The sequence below is a fragment of the Mobula birostris genome, chromosome 28, assembly GCF_030028105.1.
Source record: "Mobula birostris isolate sMobBir1 chromosome 28, sMobBir1.hap1, whole genome shotgun sequence".
Classification (NCBI taxonomy): domain Eukaryota; kingdom Metazoa; phylum Chordata; class Chondrichthyes; order Myliobatiformes; family Myliobatidae; genus Mobula; species Mobula birostris.
The window spans coordinates 35703564-35725146 of NC_092397.1; the positions used below are offsets into that span (position 1 = coordinate 35703564).

At 45.2% G+C, this 21583-nt stretch overlaps 3 non-coding genes across 3 annotated transcripts; all 3 read right to left on the reverse strand.

The window, feature by feature from the left end:
* Window positions 1-609: 609 nt before the first annotated feature.
* trnad-guc (transfer RNA aspartic acid (anticodon GUC)) lies at window positions 610-681 on the reverse strand. The gene has a single exon. It is a non-coding gene; the product is annotated as a tRNA-Asp (tRNA).
* An 8723-nt stretch (window positions 682-9404) lies between these two features.
* Window positions 9405-9486, reverse strand: trnas-aga (transfer RNA serine (anticodon AGA)). The gene has a single exon. It is a non-coding gene; the product is annotated as a tRNA-Ser (tRNA).
* Window positions 9487-15162: 5676 nt separating this feature from the next.
* trnaa-ugc (transfer RNA alanine (anticodon UGC)) lies at window positions 15163-15234 on the reverse strand. Its single transcript has one exon. It is a non-coding gene; the product is annotated as a tRNA-Ala (tRNA).
* Between the last annotated feature and the right edge of the window lie 6349 nt (window positions 15235-21583).

Here is a 21583-nt window from a genome sequence, read left to right on the forward strand (position 1 = left end):
GGATGAGGGAGGGAACCGAGTAGAAGACGGCCTTTAATACACGTCTGAGCCACATCGAATACTTGGTCATGGCATTTGGCCACACCAATGCCCCGCCGTTTTTCAAGCCCGAATCAGTGATGTGATGCGGGACTTCATTAAACGCTTCGTGTTCGGCTACCTAGATGACATCTTCATATTTTCTAGCAACCCCCAGAATCACGTTCACCATGTCCGTCTAGTCCTCCAGAGACTGTGGGAGAGCAGGTTATTTGTGGAGGCCAAGAAATGTGAGTTCCACGTCCCTTTGGTCATCTCCTGGGCAACATCATCGAGAGCGGGCTGGTGAGCGCAGCACCCGATAAGATCCGGGCGTTGGAAGAATGGCCCAGACCCACGACTCGCAATCAACTTCACCCGACTTACCTCGCCTACCAGACCTTTTTGTTGGGGTTCCGAGGCTGATTCGGCTTTCACTGACCTGAAGAGGCGGTTCAGCTCACAAGAGCCCGAGCTATTCCACCTCCCCAATATCCAATGGACTGAGCGCTTCAACACCGAATACTTTGTCCTCTTTTATTTGTCTTTTTAAGACAATATTCAGCTTGAGGAATGCAGTAAAATTTGTATCTCCTCGTCGGGGAATTGAACTCCGGTCTCCCGCGTGACAGGCGGGGATACTAACCACTATACTAACGAGGAATTGGTCGTGGTGTCGGAATATATATTATTCTGGTTTTGTAATGCGACGGCCAGGAAACGATGTGCAGCTCTTCGAGTTTGGAAGGGATTTTACTCACTTACCTCCGGTCTGTGCGAGGATGGCGACCACAACTTGACATAACAGGAACTGCATCAGAGTGACCTGATTCAGAAAGCAGTGCGAGCCACAGTCATAGACCACTGGAGACAGTCCAGGACACGAGTCTCCTGCAGAATGATCGAACGATGGTGATATAATGGTGAACATATCTGTCTTCCAGGCAATTGACGCAGGTTCCATTTCCGATGATCGTAGTTAATCGACTTTTAATATTCTTTCATCGAAACTATCAGATGTAAACGTCTCATAGAACCCGATCCGTGCGGACTTCTACAGTCCGAGGGGCCTAACCTGCCAACCCGGGTACGAATTCCCCAAATTATTTAAATCGAAGAGAGAGTGTAAAATTATTATTCACACTGGGCTGTCCAGTGGATCAAGGGCGGATTTCCTGTCTTTCACATTTTCCCGATGAACCGATCAGTGCAGCTTCCTGCTGTCACTATAAACCAGATTCTCACAGCAAACTAGGACACACCAAAACATGTCGGATGATGTGTTCACACTGAGTGTTCTCAGTCCACTCACCACTCTGTCTATTTATATCCTGAGCGATCCCTCTCTCCAATACACGATTAAATTAAACCCTTTAATGCGATTAACAAATGTAATATAGAATCACAGAATCATTCAACTCTGAAACAGGCCGTTCGGCCCGCCACGTCGATGCTGAGAGTCAGGTACCAATCTCACCAGAAAAAAAATCTCACTTGCCTTGATGATTCAGGTGCTCGTCCAGTCAATTCTCTAATATTGTTGGAATACGTGCCTCCACTAGCCACTCCGGCATCGGTTCCAGTTTCCAGCCGCCATCTGCATGAAGTTCTTCCTCTCATGCTTTCTCGGTTTACACACGGCAGGACAGTTTCCTACTATTCTGAACGGCCTCGTTAACTTGATATGATCTTCGAAGATCTCCGTCATCTCCAGCGCTCCATGGAAACGCCCGCAGTCTATCCAGCCTCGGTTTATACCGGAACTCTCCATTTCAGGCAAAATCCTTGCGAACATCACACGCATTCAACGCTCCAGTTAGTTTACAGAGTGTCCAAAGGTTTCACTTACCGAATCCGCGGTAAACTTGACAGGTCGGAGCTGGTTTCTACCGAATGGACGACCATGGGCCCAGCGCGCTCCCGCTGCGCCACTCTGCTGTTGGCTGAACGTGGTGCTGAGCTGCTCCGTTGTGGACGTTTCCCATTCTTTTCCTTCATTTTTATTTGTCGATTCTTTGCTGACGTCACATCGTTCCCCTCACGAGCTGCTGTTTGGTGATTTATTTCCTCGCGTGTCTCTCTGCCCGTGACTCTGTCTGTCATTCAGTGCTTGCTACCTCCTGCCCCGTCCTGTTATTGTCTCTGTGCTCCGACCCTTCCGGAGGCCTCGTTCACGACATGTCAGCAGTGAATGTGTTCTACGTTATTTAATGAGTCCGGTTTCAGTGGCCCTGCTGTCACACATTCAGTTACTCTTCCACTGTGTCTCTTCCGCGCGCTCTCTCTTTGCCTCTGGGTTGTTCATTGGGACAAGCATCAATGGTTCGAACACTGGACACCAGCTGAGCTGCAGCCCAGATTATCGGAGGACACTGTTATTGGGTATTTTGAACTTTACGATGTGTTCACTCACACCTAGGTGGGTTAATTTATTGTATCCAGAAGTGTCGATAACATCGCATCCCGTATATGTAATTGAATAAATAACAGAATCAAAAGGATCGCAGCAGATCGGGCTGCTGTGCTTTACTGTCCTGCTGATGTGAAAACTGGGGTCCGAAGATTTCGGCCTACTGCGGATGCTCTGGGAGCAGATCTGTTACCCAGTCTGTTTCGAGATGCTGTAAGCTTGCTTCTATTGTTTGCATGACTTTTTTTTTTCTTTCTCTTTCTCTGCGCAGTGGTTTTTAGTGTTTTTGTTTTTATTGGGTTATTCCAGTTTCTTGTTTTGTGGCTGCCTGGATGAAGGCAAATCTGAAAATAAATATGTTTTGAATAGTTGAATCATTACTCATTAATAGAATCTGCCTGTATCGCCCTCTGAGAAAGGGAGATCCAGACAACCCCGCTCGCTTGCCGGCAGTCAGGGAACCCTACCTGAGGAAGGATACCTTTAATGACCGAATGGGTGCGGCAAAGGCTCACTAGATTTGTCCAGTCAGGACACCTTAGGCATTGATCGCCGATACTCTCCAGAACAATCTAATTTCTTCACACACTCAGTGAACCCTGAGATTTGGAATTGTGAGGATGTGCGGCTCAACAGGAAAGCAGTTCAGTCCATGTTGGCGGCAGATGATCTCTCGAATGTCCAGAGTGACTCACCCGATAGAATTTCCAATGATCGCCCTGAATTCATAACAAGACCCTTGAAGCGCAATGGAATAAAGGGCCTTAATTTCCTTATTCCATAGTTTCATCACGAGACGGCGACACAAATAACACTTTGATAGAAGGAATGAAGAAATTTGAAATTACGTGGACACGGATTACTCTGAGAGGACCCGCCGCTCGCGCAGTGGAACTTGCGCAGTGAAACCTCAATGAACTTCTGGTCTGTCGCCTAATCACTCGGCCATGACAACTGCTACCACACAGCTAGTGAGGCAAAAGGACATTTTTCATGGGCTCCCATCACCATGTCCCGGGTCGATTGGGCTCAACATCAACGCTGAGGGTCAGAGAATCTGAACTGACATCCTCTCCACGTTCAATCTATCCAGGCCGCTCAATATTTGATACGTTTCCATGAGATGCTCCCTCATTTATCTGAATTCCAATGAGTAGAGGCTCAGAGCCGTCAAATGCTCCTTGTATCTTCACTGTATCATTCCGGAATCATTCTCGTGAGACTCCCCTGGGCCCACTCCAATGCCAGAGCATCCTTTATCAGAAATGGGCCCACAATTGTCTACAATTCTCCAAATGAATCTGATCAATGTCTTACAATTCATCTTCATTATAACCTTGCTTTTAGATGCTAGTCCTGGCGGAATGAATGCTAAAATTGTATTTGTCTTCCTTACCACCAACTCAACCTGCAACTTATCCTTTAGGGAATCCTGCACGAGAACTCTCCAGTACATTTTCACGTCTGATTTCTGAATTTGCTCCCCATTTGGGAAATAGTCTTTCTGTCAATGTGCCTGACCATACATTATCGTACTCTGTATCCCATCTTCCACTTAGTTGCCCATTCTCCAAGACCGTCTGCAGACTTCCCGCATCATCAATAGTACCAGCCCCACAATCTAATTTTCTATCACATGCAAAGCCATCAATTTAGTCATCCAGATCATTGACAGATAAGGTACAAGGCAGAGACCCCTCCAGAAGACACCTAGTTACCGACAAACGACTGAAAATGCCATATTAATTCCCAGACTTTACCTCCCACCCAGTCGCCAATATATTTTCGATTCTCGTATCTTTCCTGCAATACCATGAGCTCTAGTTTAGTTTAGCAACCTTTTTGCGTCACTTGACAAATGCCTTTTGAAAATCCAAGTTAACAACACCCACTGACTCTCCTTTCTCTATCTTGCCTGCTATTTCTCCAAAGAAATCCAACAGATTTGTGTGGCCAGATTTCTCTTTAAGAAAACCATGTTGGCCGGACTATTTTATCAGACGCCTGAAAGCATATCCTTACGAATGGACTACAGCATTTTCCCAACATAAAATCCATGCCAACCGGTCCGTAATATCTTGACTTTTGTAAACGTAAAAGTGTTTTTGCAATTTTCCTGTCGTCTGAACCATTCCATAATCCAGTCATTCCTGAATAATCACTATTAACGCTTCCGTGATATCGTCACCCACTTCTTTCATAAACCCGCGGTGTAGTTCATCTGGTCCAGGTGACATCCGGAATTTCTAACATACTGCTGCTATCAAGATAAAATGGCAGACGCTGAAAGCTTATTAAGTTCTTCCGCTAGGTATGTCCCCTATTACTACCTCCGATTGCAATCGTCCGAGGTTTACTCTTGTATTTTTAAACTTCCTACCTACCTGAAAAACGACTGTTTATATCCTCTTACCGTCGGCAGAAAGCCCAAAAGCCTGAAAGAACGTATCACAGGCTCATGGATAGTTTCAATCCCACTGTTTGATCCACTGATGTTATCTGTTGTTGCTTTACCTTGTGCGATCTCAATGCACTGTGCAATGATTTCATCTCCAGGGACAGTATGACCGAGAAGGTTGTCACTGTATCTCGGTACATGTGTCTAAAATATGACAGTTTAAATTCCCATCGCGGCCGCAGTAGGGAGCCCCGGCCTCCCTTCAGCGCAGCGTTTCCCAGCTGACAATGAAACAACAGAAACAAATCTGCCAGATTATTGGCCGCCAGCCTGTCGGTTAACAGCCGGACGCGCTCACCGATGCGCCGCAGAGACAAGTTTTGTGGAAAGTAGGAATAAATGGTTCATTTCTGCGTTGTAGAACATGACCAACAATCGCTGCTGGGCTGGACCCGGTTTTTCACAATCTACATGACTGGTTTGCATCAGAGAGTCACGGACAATATCAAACAGAAACTGTTGGAAGTACACCGTTGTCAGGACTCGAAGCTGCGCTAGGAAATCCCAATGGATTCCGGGTTCATCGCCAAACAATTCGGCCACGACTACACACTCCCACTGATTTCCCTTCTGGCATTTATCCAAACGGAAGAATGCTGCGCCTGCCCATTCACCTCCTCCCTCACAACATTCAGAGTCCCAAACAGTCCTTCCAGGTGAGGAAACACTTCAGTTGTGAGTTTCTCTGGGCCGTCTCCTGTATCGGGTGCAATACGGCCTCATCCAGAACTGCAAGACGCAAGATAGATTGGGGAAACATTTTGTCGAACAACTTTGCTCCGTCCGCAACGAGTAGGATTCCCCAATGGTTAACCATTTTAATTCCCCTGCCCATTCCCATTCTGACATGTTGGTCCATGGATTCCTCTACTGCCACGATGAAGCCACCCTCGGGTTGGAGGAGCAACACTTCATATTCCGTCTGGGTAGCCCTCAACCTGATAGAATGAACATCGATTTCTCTAACCCGCTAATTTCTCCATTCTCCTCTCTTTGTTTTAATTTTCTATTCGGGATTCGCTCTTGCGTCCTCACCTCTCCTCGTATGTTTACCACCTCCCTCTATTCAACCCGCCCCTCCAAACTGATTTCTGCCTTTCAACCCTTTTCCTTTTCCACCAATCACCACCCAGCCTCACAAATATTCCCCTTTACCCAGCATATCTAACTTCCATCTTAACCTGGCTTCTCCTATGGCCCCCAGTTTTCAGTACTGCACTTACCCCAACATATCTACCTCTTGTTCTCACCTGGCTCCACCTATCACCTCCCAGTTTTCAATCTCCGCTTTCCCCTACATATCTACATTCCTTCCTCACCTGTCACCTCCCAGTTTTCAATCTTCCCTTTCCCCATCATATCTACCCTCCTTCCTCACCTGTCACCTCCCAGTTTTCAATCTTCCCTTTCCCCATCATATCCACCCTCCTTCCTCACCTGGCTTCACCTATCACTTTGTAGCGTGAACTCCTTCTCTTCCCCGACTTTCTTATTCTGGTTTCTTCCCACTTCCTTTCCAGTACTGATAAAGGAACATATTTTTTTATTCCTCTCCATAGATGCTGACTGACCTGCTGAGATGATCCAGTGTTTTGTGTGCGTTACTCTTATATTTGTGCCAAAAAACACCCATCATCGATCACTGCCCACCTGGTCTTTGATTCCATTTCTCTCCCCCCCCCCCCCCTTTCATTGCCATCACTGCTGTCCTGGGCATTCCCCACAGTTTTGTTGTTCATATAACATAGAAACAAAAGTCCGATGATAACAGTCACAGTCACTCACTTGGTCTCACCAGATCCGCGGCTTTTCTTTTGCCTGATGATCACGTTCGCCCACTTTGTCTGAAACTCAAAAATACCTTATTTTCTCTTTCCCAGTGGTGACGAATGGGGCTCCGCCTGAAACATTATCTGTTTCCCTTTGTACTAATGTGACCGACCCGTGAACTTCGCAGTGGAGCAGCAAGTCGCCGCTTTATTTAACTTGCACGTTGATGTGAACAAGAAGCGAAACGTCCCTGCTCCTGCGTTCACAAAACGACCCGGAGAGTCGCAGTGAGATCCGTGAGGCAGTACCAGCGAACGGCCACTGGAGGGAACCGAGGGTCCGGGTGCTGTGTAGCAGCGCAGAACACTTCAGAGTTCAAAGTAAATTCAGTGTCGAAGCACAAATATGCTACCGTTAGATGCATTTTCTCGAGAGGATTCACAGTAAGTGAAAGAAACAGAATACGATCAATGAAAGAGTGCACACAAGACGGACAATCAATGCAGAAAACATAACAGACTGCGAAAATACAAAAACGCAAAATAATAATCAAATAAAGTTAACTAATGGAGCAGCAACCCTCCATGGAAAACATTCCTATGATCTGAGCAGACAAGGTATGAAGAAGGAAACGTGGAACGCTCGGGTCAGAGTTGGAGACCTCTTCCCAGAAACAGAGGGGTTCGTTGTGGCATTACAGGGCCAGGTGTTTAACACAAAAATGTTACAAATCCATAATAAAAGTCCAACAAATTAAAGCCGATAAATGCAGAAAATGACAAGGGACATCAGAAACAATCCAACACATTACAAGATGGAGCAGCAGTTTAACTCAATCTGATTATTTACACATGGACAGTCAATTGGCAAACATTCACCAAAATCTTGCTTTAAAATGCAAACTCATAAAAGACACCATACCTTACTATAAGTACAAACCCGTTCTAGATTAGGGTTAGAGTCGTACAATTATTTTATGACTGATTCTTTACAGGACAATCCATAATACCGTCTGCATATATAATATTACTGGATTAAAAAGGCAATAACAACGTACATAATCGATATAGCCATTGCAAACACACATAGCGTACAACAATTAACAAGTGAAAAGCACCAGAACTATACTGAATTAACATAGAAAATAGATGCAGGAGTTGGCCATTCGGCCCTTCGAGCCTGCACCGCCATTTATTATGATCATGGCTGATCATCCAACTCAGAACCCTGCCCCAGCCTTCCCTCCATACCACCTGATCCCCGTAGCCACAAGGGCCATATCTAACTCCTTTGTAAATATAGCCAATGAACTGGCCTCAACTGTTTCCTGTGGCAGAGAATTCCACAGATTCACCACTCTGTGTGAAGAAGTTTTTCCTAATCTCGGTCCTAAAAGGCTTCCCCTTTATCCTCAAACTGTGACCCCTCGTTCTGGACTTCCCCAACATCGGGAACAATCTTCCTGCATCTAGCCTGTCCAATCCCTTTAGGATTTTATACGTTTCAATCAGATCTCCCCTCAATCTTCTAAATTCCAACGAGTATAAGCCCAGTTCATCCAGTCTTTCTTCATATGAAAGTCCCGCCATCCCAGGAATCAATCTGGTGAACCTTCTTTGTACTCCTTCTATGGCAAGGATGTCTTTCCTCAGATTAGGGGACCAAAACTGCACACAATACTCCAGGTGTGGTCTCACCAAGGCCTTGTACAACTGCAGTAGTACCTCCCTGCTCCTGTACTCGAATCCTCTCGCTATAAATGCCAGCATACCATTCGCCTTTTTCACCGCCTGCTGTACCTGCATGCCCACTTTCAATGACTGGTGTAGAATGACACCCAGGTCTCGTTGCATCTCCCCTTTTCCTAATCGGCCACCATTCAGATAATAATCTGTTTTCCTATTTGTGCCACCAAAGTGGATAACCTCACATTTATCCACATTAAATTGCATCTGCCGTGAATTGAAGGAAGAAATTGAAAGATGATCGAGCATGTACAGGGTATATATTGTCCCAATGGTAATATCAACAACTATCATCTCAAAGTCACTACACAATAGCATTAACGCAATATTTCTGTAAATCTGCTGAAAACCACTATACTGCACACCAGTAGAATGGTTTGAGGTCCGGAGTTATTGAGGAATGAGTGTGCTTCAGCACCCCCGTACTTCAGGCTAGCGTGAGCTGAGAAAGTATTAATAATAACAAAGCAAAAATGTCTCTAGCATGAAATGTCCGGTTTGAAAGTGAGTTGTGGAAACAGTCAGTGTTGGTGTGAGTGAAGATCAGTGAATTGATCCATCTGGTTCAAGTGGCGATAACATAAATTTAAACATGAAATACATTGGTGCTCTGTAAGAGTTTCTGTTGGTTTGATCGTCCATGTACAATATATTAAGTTTATGCCAACATGAATGTAAGCAAGACAGGTCGTGGTAGTGTTCTGTTTTCTATATGTGGATTTTTTTAATAAATAAATAAACGTATTAGAAACAGCACGGAGCGCTCAAAACGTACAGCAAAGGCCACTGGATCAACAGCGTCCCTGAATAGTCTGGAACCACCAGCATTTCGGATACAGTGCCGAACGCGCTGACCGATTGCATCGTACAGCCCACTTGAATAAAAGCGGAACACATGGGCACTTCTTGGTTTTGGAGGCGGCGAACACAGATCGGTGTTTCGACTGGCTTTTTACAATCTGTATCCGTGAGAGGAATCAAGGCGTGAAAACCGATACATACACGCAGTCGGCAGGATTCGAACCTGCGCGGGGAAACCCCAATGGATTTCTAGTCCATCGCCTTAACCACTCGGCCACGACTACAAGTTCTTCACAGCTGGATTCAAATCCCGGAGTCAGATAAACAGGGTTGATCCTGAACTAAAAGCGGGGATTGCTGGAAATATTCAGCAGATCTGTTAGCGGCTGAGAAGAGAGAAACTGAATTCACGTTCAGCTCAATGACCTTTCACCAGGAAATCAGTCACTGAATTGGATGGAGTCTCAGTCAGAGCAGAGCAGGATCGGGAGATGTAGAATCCTTCTGCGGGGATTAAGAAACTGCTCAGTAGAAGACCCTGATGGGAGTATTTTATAGACTTCCGAATTGTAGCCACGGATCTGGTCTACAATTTACAGCGGGAGACAGAGAAAAAAAACATGTAAGAAAGGCAACGTTACGTCAGAGGGAGTATTTCAATAGCCATAGAGATGGAAAATCAAGTTGATGAATACGTGGAATGTCTCCGACATATCTGTTTGGTTGAGCCTACTGGGGTATAAACAATTCAGCACTGGGTGTTGCGTTGTGTAGTTTTTTGGGCTATGTTGTTATTAAGTTACCTCTAACTTCACTGCAGTCTGGACAGCTGTTGTGAACAAGCCAAGGTAGATAATCCATCAATGGATTAAACACACAGTAGTAATTAAAACACGCTGCTGTTCAGAAGCGATTGGTGCTGGAATTCTGCTAATGAGTGGCCTCAATGGTCGAAGGCTCCGCTGAAGCTTGCATGTAGTACGAAGTGTGGAAAGGAAATGAGGCTAATGTATGTTGGTATTTGCTTGGTCTGGTGAATAATACTTATCACATTGATACTTCAAGCGTATCTGACAAGAAGGGAACTCCAAGTTGCAATTTGTTTTGGTTTTTAATGTTTTAAACATGTTATTAAACTATGGGCTCTGTTATCCAAGACTATTAAGTATTATGTGGGTTTAGCTAATGACGTTTTGCAGAATCCATCCCTTTTGGAATAAAGTTTGGAACTGAGGTTTAAATGGATATGTTTTACTTCCCATGTTATTATTGCGTTGCTCTTTGTACTGATGGTTACACAAGGTATTTCCCCCGGTGTTTTTTTTTTTTTAGGCCAACTTTAATAACTTCAATATTTGAAAAGCACATGCCATTCTAAAATTTCTTTCTGTTGATCTTGTTTAATTTCTTATAGCTATGTTGTATTTTAAAATAATTAATTACTGTTAAATTCCTTGATATATCGTGTGAAATTGGTTACATGTTATCATGTTTCTTCACGCTTTGTTATGACAATATTTTTAAATCCTTATCGGTATTTTTTGATATAGTCATGAATTCTGCTGTTCCTTTTGTGCTATATTCACTGAGACATGAACAGTAATGTGATCGCCAGAACTTTCCGTGGATCGAAAAGGCGGAGATGTTGGCCACAGAAGATTTCAAATATGTAACATAACATAGAACTCAAATGGCTAAAGGTGAGTGGAAGCAGACAGATCAAGTGTCTTTGTACCAGCCATGTACTTGGAAGTGAATATGTAATTTTGTGGAACCGTTTTACATCTTCCATTTTATGAGATGAAAATTTTGGTGTTTTAAAGTAAACACAACGTTGCTTCAGGTAAATTGCGGGTTAAGAAATCTTTTGCAAATTAGAAGTTATTGTGAAGTGTTTTTGATATAATAAAACATGCAAATGTGTGAATGTTGGGGTCAATCCCTGTCTGGAGTGATTGAAACTGTCACAATGGCGGGGGGGGGGGGGCGTAGATGGTGGACCCAACAGCAAGACACAGACACTGAAGTACAAGGAACAGGACTTCACTAGAGTAGGGACGTGACAGGATGTAAACAAGGAGCAGGGACAAGAACACAGACATGGGCTAGGACATGGACAAGACAGGGAATCCGGACAAGGAGATATACACTCGGGGCTTGGGCTCCAAGCCAGAGTCTGGACAATGGCCCAGAACCTGGGTCTTGCCTCGGGCTCGGGCCCTAGAACCAGGCAACGACATGAAATGACTACAGAACACATGGCAGGGATCTAGAGTGTAGAAGCCTGCAGGCTGGAGTCTTGGCTCTTGAGGCCTGCGGAGGCTGAGACTCGGAGACAGACTGGGAACTGTACATCAACATAGAGCCGGGACTTATACTTCAAAAAGCCGGGACTCATCTTTAACACACTAACATGAGACAGGACAGTACATAGACAGAGAGCTGGGACTTAACCTTAGACAAGCCGCAACTCAACTATCTCCACACCAAGGTGGGACAGGTCCATCCGTCGGGTAACGGCAGAACGACCGGACTTACCCAACAGAGGCAAAGACAAGACAAGACAGGACCCCATGCAGGGCAACGGCAGAACTGCCTGACTTACCCCACAGAGGCGTGGACAAGACAAGACAGATCCTCCCGCAGGCAACGGAAGAAACGGCCTGACTTACCCCACGGAGACGAGGACAAGAAGAGACAAACACCGAAGAACTACAGGAAGTTCCACCTCTGCATCGGGGCTGCTCTGAGTCGCAGTTCGGCCAGCAACCTCAGCTGGCTACGGAAACAACCGGATCCCTACCTAGCTCGGAGTGTCTGGCAGCCACTCAGCTGACCCTGGAAACAGCCGAATCCATACCACAAAGACAGCTCCGACTACCGACAGCAAGGCTCCATGAAGCGATGGTTCTCCAACGCGGCCTAAAGATGGAGTGGCCGCTCTAGCCTTCCACAGGCAGGTTACTCCCAGGGTATCTTGGCAAGACGAACTAGCAGCCTACACGCAACCCCAAGGCTACTTATATTCCAAACTCCAAGATGGGAATCAGGTGCCTATGATCAACTCAATCAAAACAAGGGACAGCTGGAAGACCCGGAGTCCTGAGTCCACGACTGGACTGTGAACCGGAATGCAGATTTCACGGACCGGAGCATGACACAAACTGGTTCCTGAAGGGAACAAAGAGCCATAAATTACCGATTGACGCTTGCTGAGAAGAGGGCAATAAATGGATGCTGACCTGGAGCAGAGTCAACAGAAAGGAGAATTCAAGCCATTCAGATAACCTACAGTCAATGACACTGGAATGGGATAACTGAACTGGAAAATATGAATATAAAAGTGGAAACTTCGAATGTGCTAGCAGCGATAACTCTTTCCAGAAACCCACCATCGCAAGGAAGAACTCCCAAGTCAGTGACTGGGAGAAGAAAGGATGGATCACTTGGCCAACTGAGATGCCCCAGTTTGGTGATATAGATGAGAAAATTAGTCTGAGTGAGTATTGGTATAGCGGGAACAGCAGAATTCCTGTTCTAAATTGTTGGCCCGGTGTCGACACAGTTACGTTGTTGTTTATGCAGAGACAATAAAGTGCGAGTTTTGATTACTGTATTTACAAGTTACAGAGTGAATTTCCTAACCTAGTTCGATAGGACTATCGACGGATTGGAACAAAAATACTCTTCCAGAGGCACTTCAAAAATTCCATTTGTTATCTTGCACAAAAAATGATCTGGTTAATTTTGGAGAAGTTGAAATGTCTGATTGCTGTAACCCTATCTACAATATGACATTTCTCTGTGATTTGCCAGCAGATCTGCTCCTCAAAATGGAGAGAATTGCAGTATAATCCCAGCAATGTCGTTTTTGGTGGTTATTTTATTTATTCCTAAACTCAACTCATACTTACATATTCATCGGCTTTTCTAAAGAACATGGACAATCAGAATTTTTTTTTTCACAGTTGCTGATGCGTGAGGCAGGCGCCATTTGCAGGAATAAAACCTGCTGCGGAGTGAGGATTGATCCGACAGAGAGCGGCTCGGGATCTGGTGGAATCACATGGAGCATGGGAGCCGCTTCACTCCTCGAAATTCCCGCAACATGGAGCGACAGTGGTATAGGGATGAGCACAGCTGCCTTTCAAGCAGCTCACCCGGGTTCGATTCCCGGTGATCGCCGTGAGTTGTACCTGTTTTTCAGCACTTATCACATAAACGTCTGGGCCTGGAATCACTCAGCCACATTACATCCTTCTCTATGAAATGTAAATTTCTGCCCGTAGTGCGTCTGCAATTTCAGCCCAGAGTTTCTCTTTCCGAATTGTCTTACCGTCATCGAGTATTGGTCTCGCCCTATCTGAGATGTCCCCGTTTTCACTTCCCACACAACTTCTCACCTTCTTTGACACTGAAAGCTCTCTTTTTCTCCCACCATTTCTAATTCAGTGTCACAATCAGAAAGGTTAATGCCGTGTCATCACTCACAAATGTTTCTTGAGGTGATGAGTGTTTCCAGTATTTTCTCTCCAATCTGTTCAATACCAGACACAGCTTCATGCAGCGGAGAACAAGATGTGTTGGACAAACGCTGAGCACAACAGCAATTGTCGTTTTATCCGCGAAGTTCTCAACAAATCTCGGAAAGTGATGAAGTGAGTGGACGGAAATTTCAGTTAGAAGTACAAGTTTTTTTCTGTTTAAATGAAATGTGTGCTGTGTTCACAGGTGACGTGACGGCGATTTGCGGTAAAATACTCTGCTGAAGAATAACAGACGATGGTTTCCATCTGTCGGCCTCTGGATAACGGGCCCAGCACATTCCCGCCGCGCCATTCTGCTGATAGGTAAATATCTCTGTTCCTCTCCTGTCTTTCTATTTGTTAATTTTGACGCTTTCCCCCGATTATCTATTGTTTTGTTTGTTGGATTATTTTCCCTGTCTAATTTCTCTCGTGTCTCTCTCACGCTTTTACCTTCCTCCCCGTCCTCCTTTCCCTGTTCATCACTTCCTGCCCCATCCGGTTATTATCCGGTCTCTGTGCTCCGACCCAGCCGGATATCTCGTCCCGACATTTCAGCAACGGATCTGATTTTCATTATCATTCTGGCCCTATTCCTACGGCCCTGCAGTCAGACACGCTGGTTATCTCCCTCTGTGTCTCCTTGCCTTCCTTCTCTCTGTCAGCGGGCTGTTATTTAGGCTATAAACACAGGTGCTGGAAATCCCGAGCACAGAATGCCGGAGCAAATCACCAGGTCAGACAGCATCTCTGGGGAGGAGTAAACAGTCGATGTTTCGTGCGAGATGCCGCCTGGCCCGCTGAATTTCTCCTCCATTTGTGGATGCTATTTCGGTCAGTCTCCGACATAACGAGCAGCGACCGCAGTCTGAGGTGCAGCGGAGAATACACCCACACTCCGGGATTTATTTTGTCCAATCCCGAGTCTCGTTCACCTCCCCATCTATCCATATGATCGAATGAAGATCAGAATTCCGTCAGTTTTCAATAGTCCGCAAATCACTGGGTCTGAATGTGAAAGTGAGCTGCTGTCAGCAGTCCTCTCTCCCCTCTGTAGAGTCCTGCCGTCGGATGTCTTGCGATTCTCGTACCAGACGGTTTAGCAACTGGTTAGAGCTCTCTCAATGATGCTCCTGTGAAATAAAAACAGATTGAAGAGGGGTTGAGGAAGTCTCACTGAAGCCAGGAAGTGGACACACCGGTGCGATTTCTTGCTGTTCTTTGTGGCGTTCAGAGGGCAGGTTTGGTGGTCCACTCTCTCTCTCTCTCTCTTGAGGAGCCGTTTATTTGCGGTAATGAGCGGTCCCCTGGCCTAATGAATCTTCTCTTTAGTTTTGTCCACGTTGAGACTCAACGCATCATTGTGCTAATTGCAAACCTGACGATTGGGTAGATTACCGATTTGCAATGTTCAAAATTCAATGCTCACTAGCGTGGAGATGCCGGGGATCGAACCCGGGACCTCATACATGCAAAGCATGCGCTCTTCCACTGAGCTACATCCCCGCTTGAACCACAGAAGTGTTCAGGTCCAAACCTTCCTGCATATCACAATTGAGCAGTTCAACACAAGTAATGGCTGATGGCCACAGTCATTCGGCCCCGAGTCTGCTCCACCATCCAGTGCGATCATACTTGATCCTTCTTTAGTTCTCTTCCCAAACACCATGATAATTTTTGTGGAATGAAACCAATTAGATTCCAGCAGAATGATCACGGAAAAGGAAACACATACCACATTCTGAAGGATAATTTCAATCTCGCTGTTATGACTATTGAATGGTTTCCTTGTGAAAAAAGATGGACGCTTGACCTCACAATCTACCCCGTTATGACACTTCACCTTATTGTTTACCCGCACTGTGCTTTCTCTGTCGCTGTTGCACTTTATTCTACATTTTATTGTTGATTTACCTTGTTCTCTGTCAATGCACTCTGTAATGATATGATGTCTATGAATAGTATGAAAGAGAAGCTTTTGTCACATATTGTATCTAGGTATGGCAGCAGAAAGGGAGCACGGACACAGAACACGGACACTAAACACGGGGACAAAAAGAGGCAGTTCCGAACTCAACGATAGATAGTTTCTTCTCTTGGCGCGGCAATGCTCCACTCTCACTCCGGCGGTTGAACTTGATGGGGATACTGACGAGGATGCAGGCGACGGTTTCAGGCAGGAAAGGAAGGGAACAGTCCAGCAAACAATCCCTGGTTTGCAGAGGTATTTACGTGCCAGACCGAAATGAGAATCGGTGGCTCAATTAAGGCACCCAACAGAACAAAGGAGAAAAGAGGAAAACCCGGAACAAGGATCGATAGATCGGACTGTAAACCGGAATGCGGACGTCACGGACCGGACCATGACAATGGGGAGTGTATTGATCCCGGGGTCGGAGAAAACAGGACTATTACTGAAGTAAAATCTGAAACTGTCAGAAATATTCCACAGCTCAGACAGCGTCTATGGAGGGAGAATCAGAGTTCACGTTTCAGGTCGGTGACTTTCACCCTGAGCTCTGGGCCTTTAGAGGAGAGAATCTCACTAAGTTGCAATCGTTCTTGGATACTTCCAATCAGTTCTCCTCGAGACTTTTCAGGTGTTAAATTAAGTGTCCTTGGACTTGTGACTTCAGGATGGCTTCTTGTAAGCTTTTCAAGAGTCAAGGGCTTTATATAGCTGGGCACAGATTCTTTACTGCCCTGCAGTGTATGTAAAATGGCAGCGCTAATCTCTCGGGCAACAGTTGGCCCAGATCCTTGCCCAGTGAATTTCCAACCGAGTTATTCTGAGCTATCAAAGACCTTATAAGTTCTGCTGCTTTGTCTCTTTTGTTAATAAAGTTCCTAGTTTTGTTTAATCCTTCTGAGTCTGCTTGCTACAGCGCTTAGTTCCAAAGATCCAGTGTGACCTTCTTCCTCATCAACTCCCCTTGTAAGCTGCTCGAAAACTCTATTAGACTGGTTAAATGCAAGCTATTATGGACAAAGTCATGTTGACTGTCTCTAATCAGGCGCTGCCTATCCAAATATATACGTACTGTTTATGTCTGGTTCTCGAGAATATTTCAGTTATTTACCCGTTGCTAATTTCAGATTCAGCGGCTTGTAATTTCAAGGAACCTTTCTTAAACAACAGAGCAACAAACCTTCTGAACATCGCCCGTGGTTAAGGATATATGAAATATATCTGCGATGGCCCCTGCTATTTCCGCACAAACCTTCAACAAGGACAAAGGGATACCTTACGAGGCCATGAAGTATTTACACCCCAATTTGCCCCCTGTTTTGCAATCAGAGTATTGCCCATAACCTCACTAATGTTTTATCTTAGTTATATAGATTGTGCGTCCGTTTCCTGAGAAAATTAAAGTAAAAAAAAAAATATTTTAAGTTCTCCCTAATCTCCTTCAGCTCCATTTACAGATGACCACGCTGACCATCGTGAAGGCCAATGTTGTCCCTTGCTATCCTTTTGCTCTTAATATATCTGTAGAATCCCTTGGGATTCTCCTTCTAGTTGTCTGCCAAAGCAAACTTATACTTTCCTTTCCTCTCCTAATTTGCCCTTGAAGTGTTGTTTGCATTCTTTGCATGATTAAAGCATCATGGGTCCCCCGTCCCCGGTGTATCAAGGTACACACTCGTGCCCCAGTCTATCGCAGAGGGCGAAATCCTCAAAACTGTCAAAATACGTAAAAATATCATTCTCATTCCACTGCTGGCTATTAATATCACTTTCTGCAGAAAGAAGGAGCAGGTCGTTGTTCTCCATGGCCAGAGACACCGTGTCTGCATCTGTATCCCACAACCGAGTTAATCATGGGGTGATACATTCCCCAGACTTTTGAACATGTTTGTCCCGCGTATCCACCTATTCCTCGCCTCGACGCCCCGGTCACTTTGTGTCGTCCCGTCGCCTCCCATAACTGAACAGGCTAACGCGCTTGAGAAGCGGAATCATCTGGGCCAGATGGGCTTCATTGCAGAGATATGAAAGAGGTAGCTGAACAGATGGTGCGCCTTTTCAAGAATCACTAGATTCAGAAATGTTTCCGGAAAGTGAAAAATTTAAGCTATCTCTCCAACTTTTGAAGAATGGAAGGGGGCAACAGCCATCTGGCCTGATTTCAGTGTTTAGCATGATGTTGGAATCCATTTGCATTACTTTACAAATAGTATATTTTCTAATTAACTGATGTTTTGGTAAGGAGAAAATTCAGACATTAGGTACAAATGGAGTTAGGTGTCCTTGTGCAGGATTCCCCAAATGTTGACTTGCAGCTTGAGTTGGGAGTAAGGAGGCAAATACAATGTTCGCATTCAGTTTGAGAGGACACACGTACAGTGTAATCTCATTTTAGAAAGACAGAGACGAGTCACGGTCACGTGATGGGTGGATTTATTCAGGAGTAACAAGTCGGCATGGTGCAGGGTTTAGCAGTAAATTTGAGTACGTTTCACAAAACAGGCGGGTTAAAAACATTTGTACACATTAGTCTCTGTACAGTGTGAGATTCTGGGTTTCATTTCGTACCTGTCAATCTCTGATGCAGGTGAAACTGGGGGTTCATTCTGTACCTGCCAGTCGCTGGTACAGTGTGAGAGTGTGGGGTTCATTCTGTACCCGTCAGTCTCTAGTACAGTGTGAGAGTGTGGGGTTCATTCTGTATCCGTCAGTCTCTGGTACAGTGTGAGATTATGGGGTTCATTCTGTACCTCTTACTGTCTGGTACAGTGTTAGAGTGTGGGGTTCATTCTGTATCCATCAGTCTCTGGTACAGTGTGAGACTGGGGGTTCATTGTGTACCTGTCAGTTTCTGGTATAGTACAGATCTTTAGTCCACAGTTTACCTCGAAGTAATGTTAATTCAATTTCATTACTGCAGTTGATTAGTTTGATTAAATCTTCTTTGAACAATTGGACACAATGATCCACATGAATACAGTATCTCAGAATCAATGCTATCAGTCAATAACAGCATCAGACACAGGAGCAGTGTTATGTGACTGGGCCCATGGAGTCTGCTCCTCCATTCGATCGTGGCTGATTTATTATCCCTCCCAACCCTGTTCTCCTGCCGTCTTCCCATAATGTGTGACACTCTCAATATTTAAGAACTTACCTGCGTCCGCTTTAAATATACCCAATAACTTTACCTGCAGAGCCGTCCGCTTTTAATATACCAAATTACTTGGCTTCCTCAGCAATGAATGCAACAGATCCCTTTCTTCTAGGTCCGTAGATAATGCATTCCGTTCGTTGCAGTCCTCTGGCACACTCCTGTCCCAGAGAATAAAGCTGTGGGTCTGGCCAATCTTTTCACCTCCTGCCCAACAGTGTGAAACAAGATCCGCGTCTCACCAAATGGATTCCTCTCCCTAAAGTTCAAAGTTGAAAGATTAAACTAAATTAATTACCGAAGTATATACTCGTAACCACATGAGCATCCACCGTAAATACAATGAAACACAAGAGAATCACTGAAAGACCGCACTGAAGAAAGACAGCAAACAAGCAATGTGCAAAAGACTATAAACTATGCAAATACGAGAAAGAACAAATGCGATATTAATAATAAATAAATAATCAATAAATGTCGAGAACATGAACAGACTTGAAAGTGAGTTTATGGGTTGTGGGTACAGTTCAGTGTTGGGTAAATGAAGCTATCCATTCTTCTTCAGGAGTCTGATGGTTGCGGGGTGATGGACCTGTTGATGTGTTACCTCCTTCCTGATGGAGCTGTGTGAAGAGAGTATGACCTGCATGGCCGCGGCCCTCTATTCCGTGTAGATGCGCTCAGCGGTGGGGAGGGGCATAACTGTGCTGGACTGGGCTCCATCCATTACGCTTTCTGGGCTTTTCCGTACAAGGACATTGGCGGTTCCATGCCAGGTCCTTTTGCCACCAGTCAATATACTCTCCGCCACACATCTATTGAAGTCTGTCAAACTTTTAGATGACATGTAGAGCGCTGTCGTGCCTTCTTTGTAACAGGAGGTATGTGCCGGGCCCAGGAGAGAGAATCTGAAATGATAACACTGAGGAAGTTATATTTCCCCCTTCATCCTTCCCTCGCTGCTGCTCTCTCGTCCCTCTCCATCCGCACTGCGCTCTCACTTGGCTTTTGGCATAGATTCCCTTCTCACTTCTTTCATTTGATTTCGTGAGCTGAGTTTATCAACTCACTCCTATAACGCTACTTCCTTCGGTGATAGCTTAACTACCTAAAAATGTTTCCAGTGCTTCTTAAGTTGTTGTCTTCCACAGCACCGTCTCTTGAAAGGCATAACACGCTGCCAGGATGTTATGACCATCGCGTATTTATTGATGTCCACATGCAACTAATATTGAGACAGTTCCTCTGAAGTATTTCCAGGACTTTTTTTTTTCATATCCCCACTGTGTTTGTCACATTTACTCTTTCAGTTTTCTACCGTGAGTGTGCGTGAGTGTTCGTGTGGTGAGTGTTCGTGTGTGTGTGTGTGTGTGTGTGTGTGTGTGTGTGTGTGTGTGTGTGTGTGTGTGTGTGTGTGTGTGTGTGTGTCTCTGTGTCTGTTGTTTGTGTGGGTGTGAGATTCACCAGCGGATATAATTTCAATGTAATGTTTGGGAACTCATTCCCAGACCAGACAAACAACTCATATCAAGTGTCTGCCTCTGGGAGAGAAAGGGTAAATTTCCTTAATCAAAAAAGGTATTTTAATTATATTGTTTGTGGTTTGATTTGGTATGTGTTAACAGCTTTTATTGAATTAATCAATTCGAATTTTATTTTTACAACTAAGAACATTTCTCAGAATGTCTACTTAATCAAAGGTTTTGGGAGATGTTATAAGGAAGCAGATTCAGCGGTTTGGCAAGTGAGACAGAAGACACGGATCAACACACACAAGATGCTGGAGGGACAGGCAGCATCTATGGAAAAGAGAATAGTCGACGTTTCAGGCCGAGACCCTTCAGCAGGACTGAAGAAAATAAAGATGAGTAGTAGAGGGGGGAGGAAGGGGAAGTCATGTGATAGGTGAAACCGGGAGGGGCTGGGGTGGAGCAAACAGTTGGGAACTTGTTTGGCGAAAGAGATACAGAACTGGAAAAGAGGGAGTCTGATAGGAGAGGACAGAAGACCATGCAAGAAAGGAAACGGAGGAGGAGCACCAGAGGGAGGCGATGGACAGGCAAGGAATTCAATCCCCGGCATCTTCAGGTTGGTGACTGTGAATTTAAAAATCGGTGGGAAATCCCAGATGTTGAAATTCCGAGCAACATACACAAAATGCCGGAGTAACTCAGCAAGCCAGGGGATAAGCAACTGCCTGCCTATCTCTACATCGCCCTACGTGGGAGAGTTAAAACCCGACCCTTACTGTTTCAGTTACAAAGCTGTGGTGGTGAAATGGAAAACCCGCCCCGCGTGGCAGGGAGGTGCGAAGCATCAGCGATACTCCACATCTCCCCATCTGTCACTCACTGGTCCGGCCGTGATGGTCTGAACATGACACCAACAGGTAATCCCGGTGGAGGAGTTGCTGCGTTTGAGGTGAGTGCTTGCAGTACATCAACGTCGCGAGTTCCGCTCACAAGGTGAACTGCGGGTTCAACACTGAAGGAACTCCGACATTCATTCAATCATCAGGACAGGATTAGGAAGTTAATGGCACCTCGGCTGAAAACGTCGCTATTTATTAAAAATGAGCCGACCAGTTGGATGAATTGTCCGTCTGTACAGTTAAATAAAGTAAAACACATTTCACCGGCGAAATGTCGACTGTACCTCTTCCTAGAGATGCTGCCTGGCCTGCTGCATTCACCAGCAACGTTTATGTGTGTTACTTGAATTTCCAGCATCAG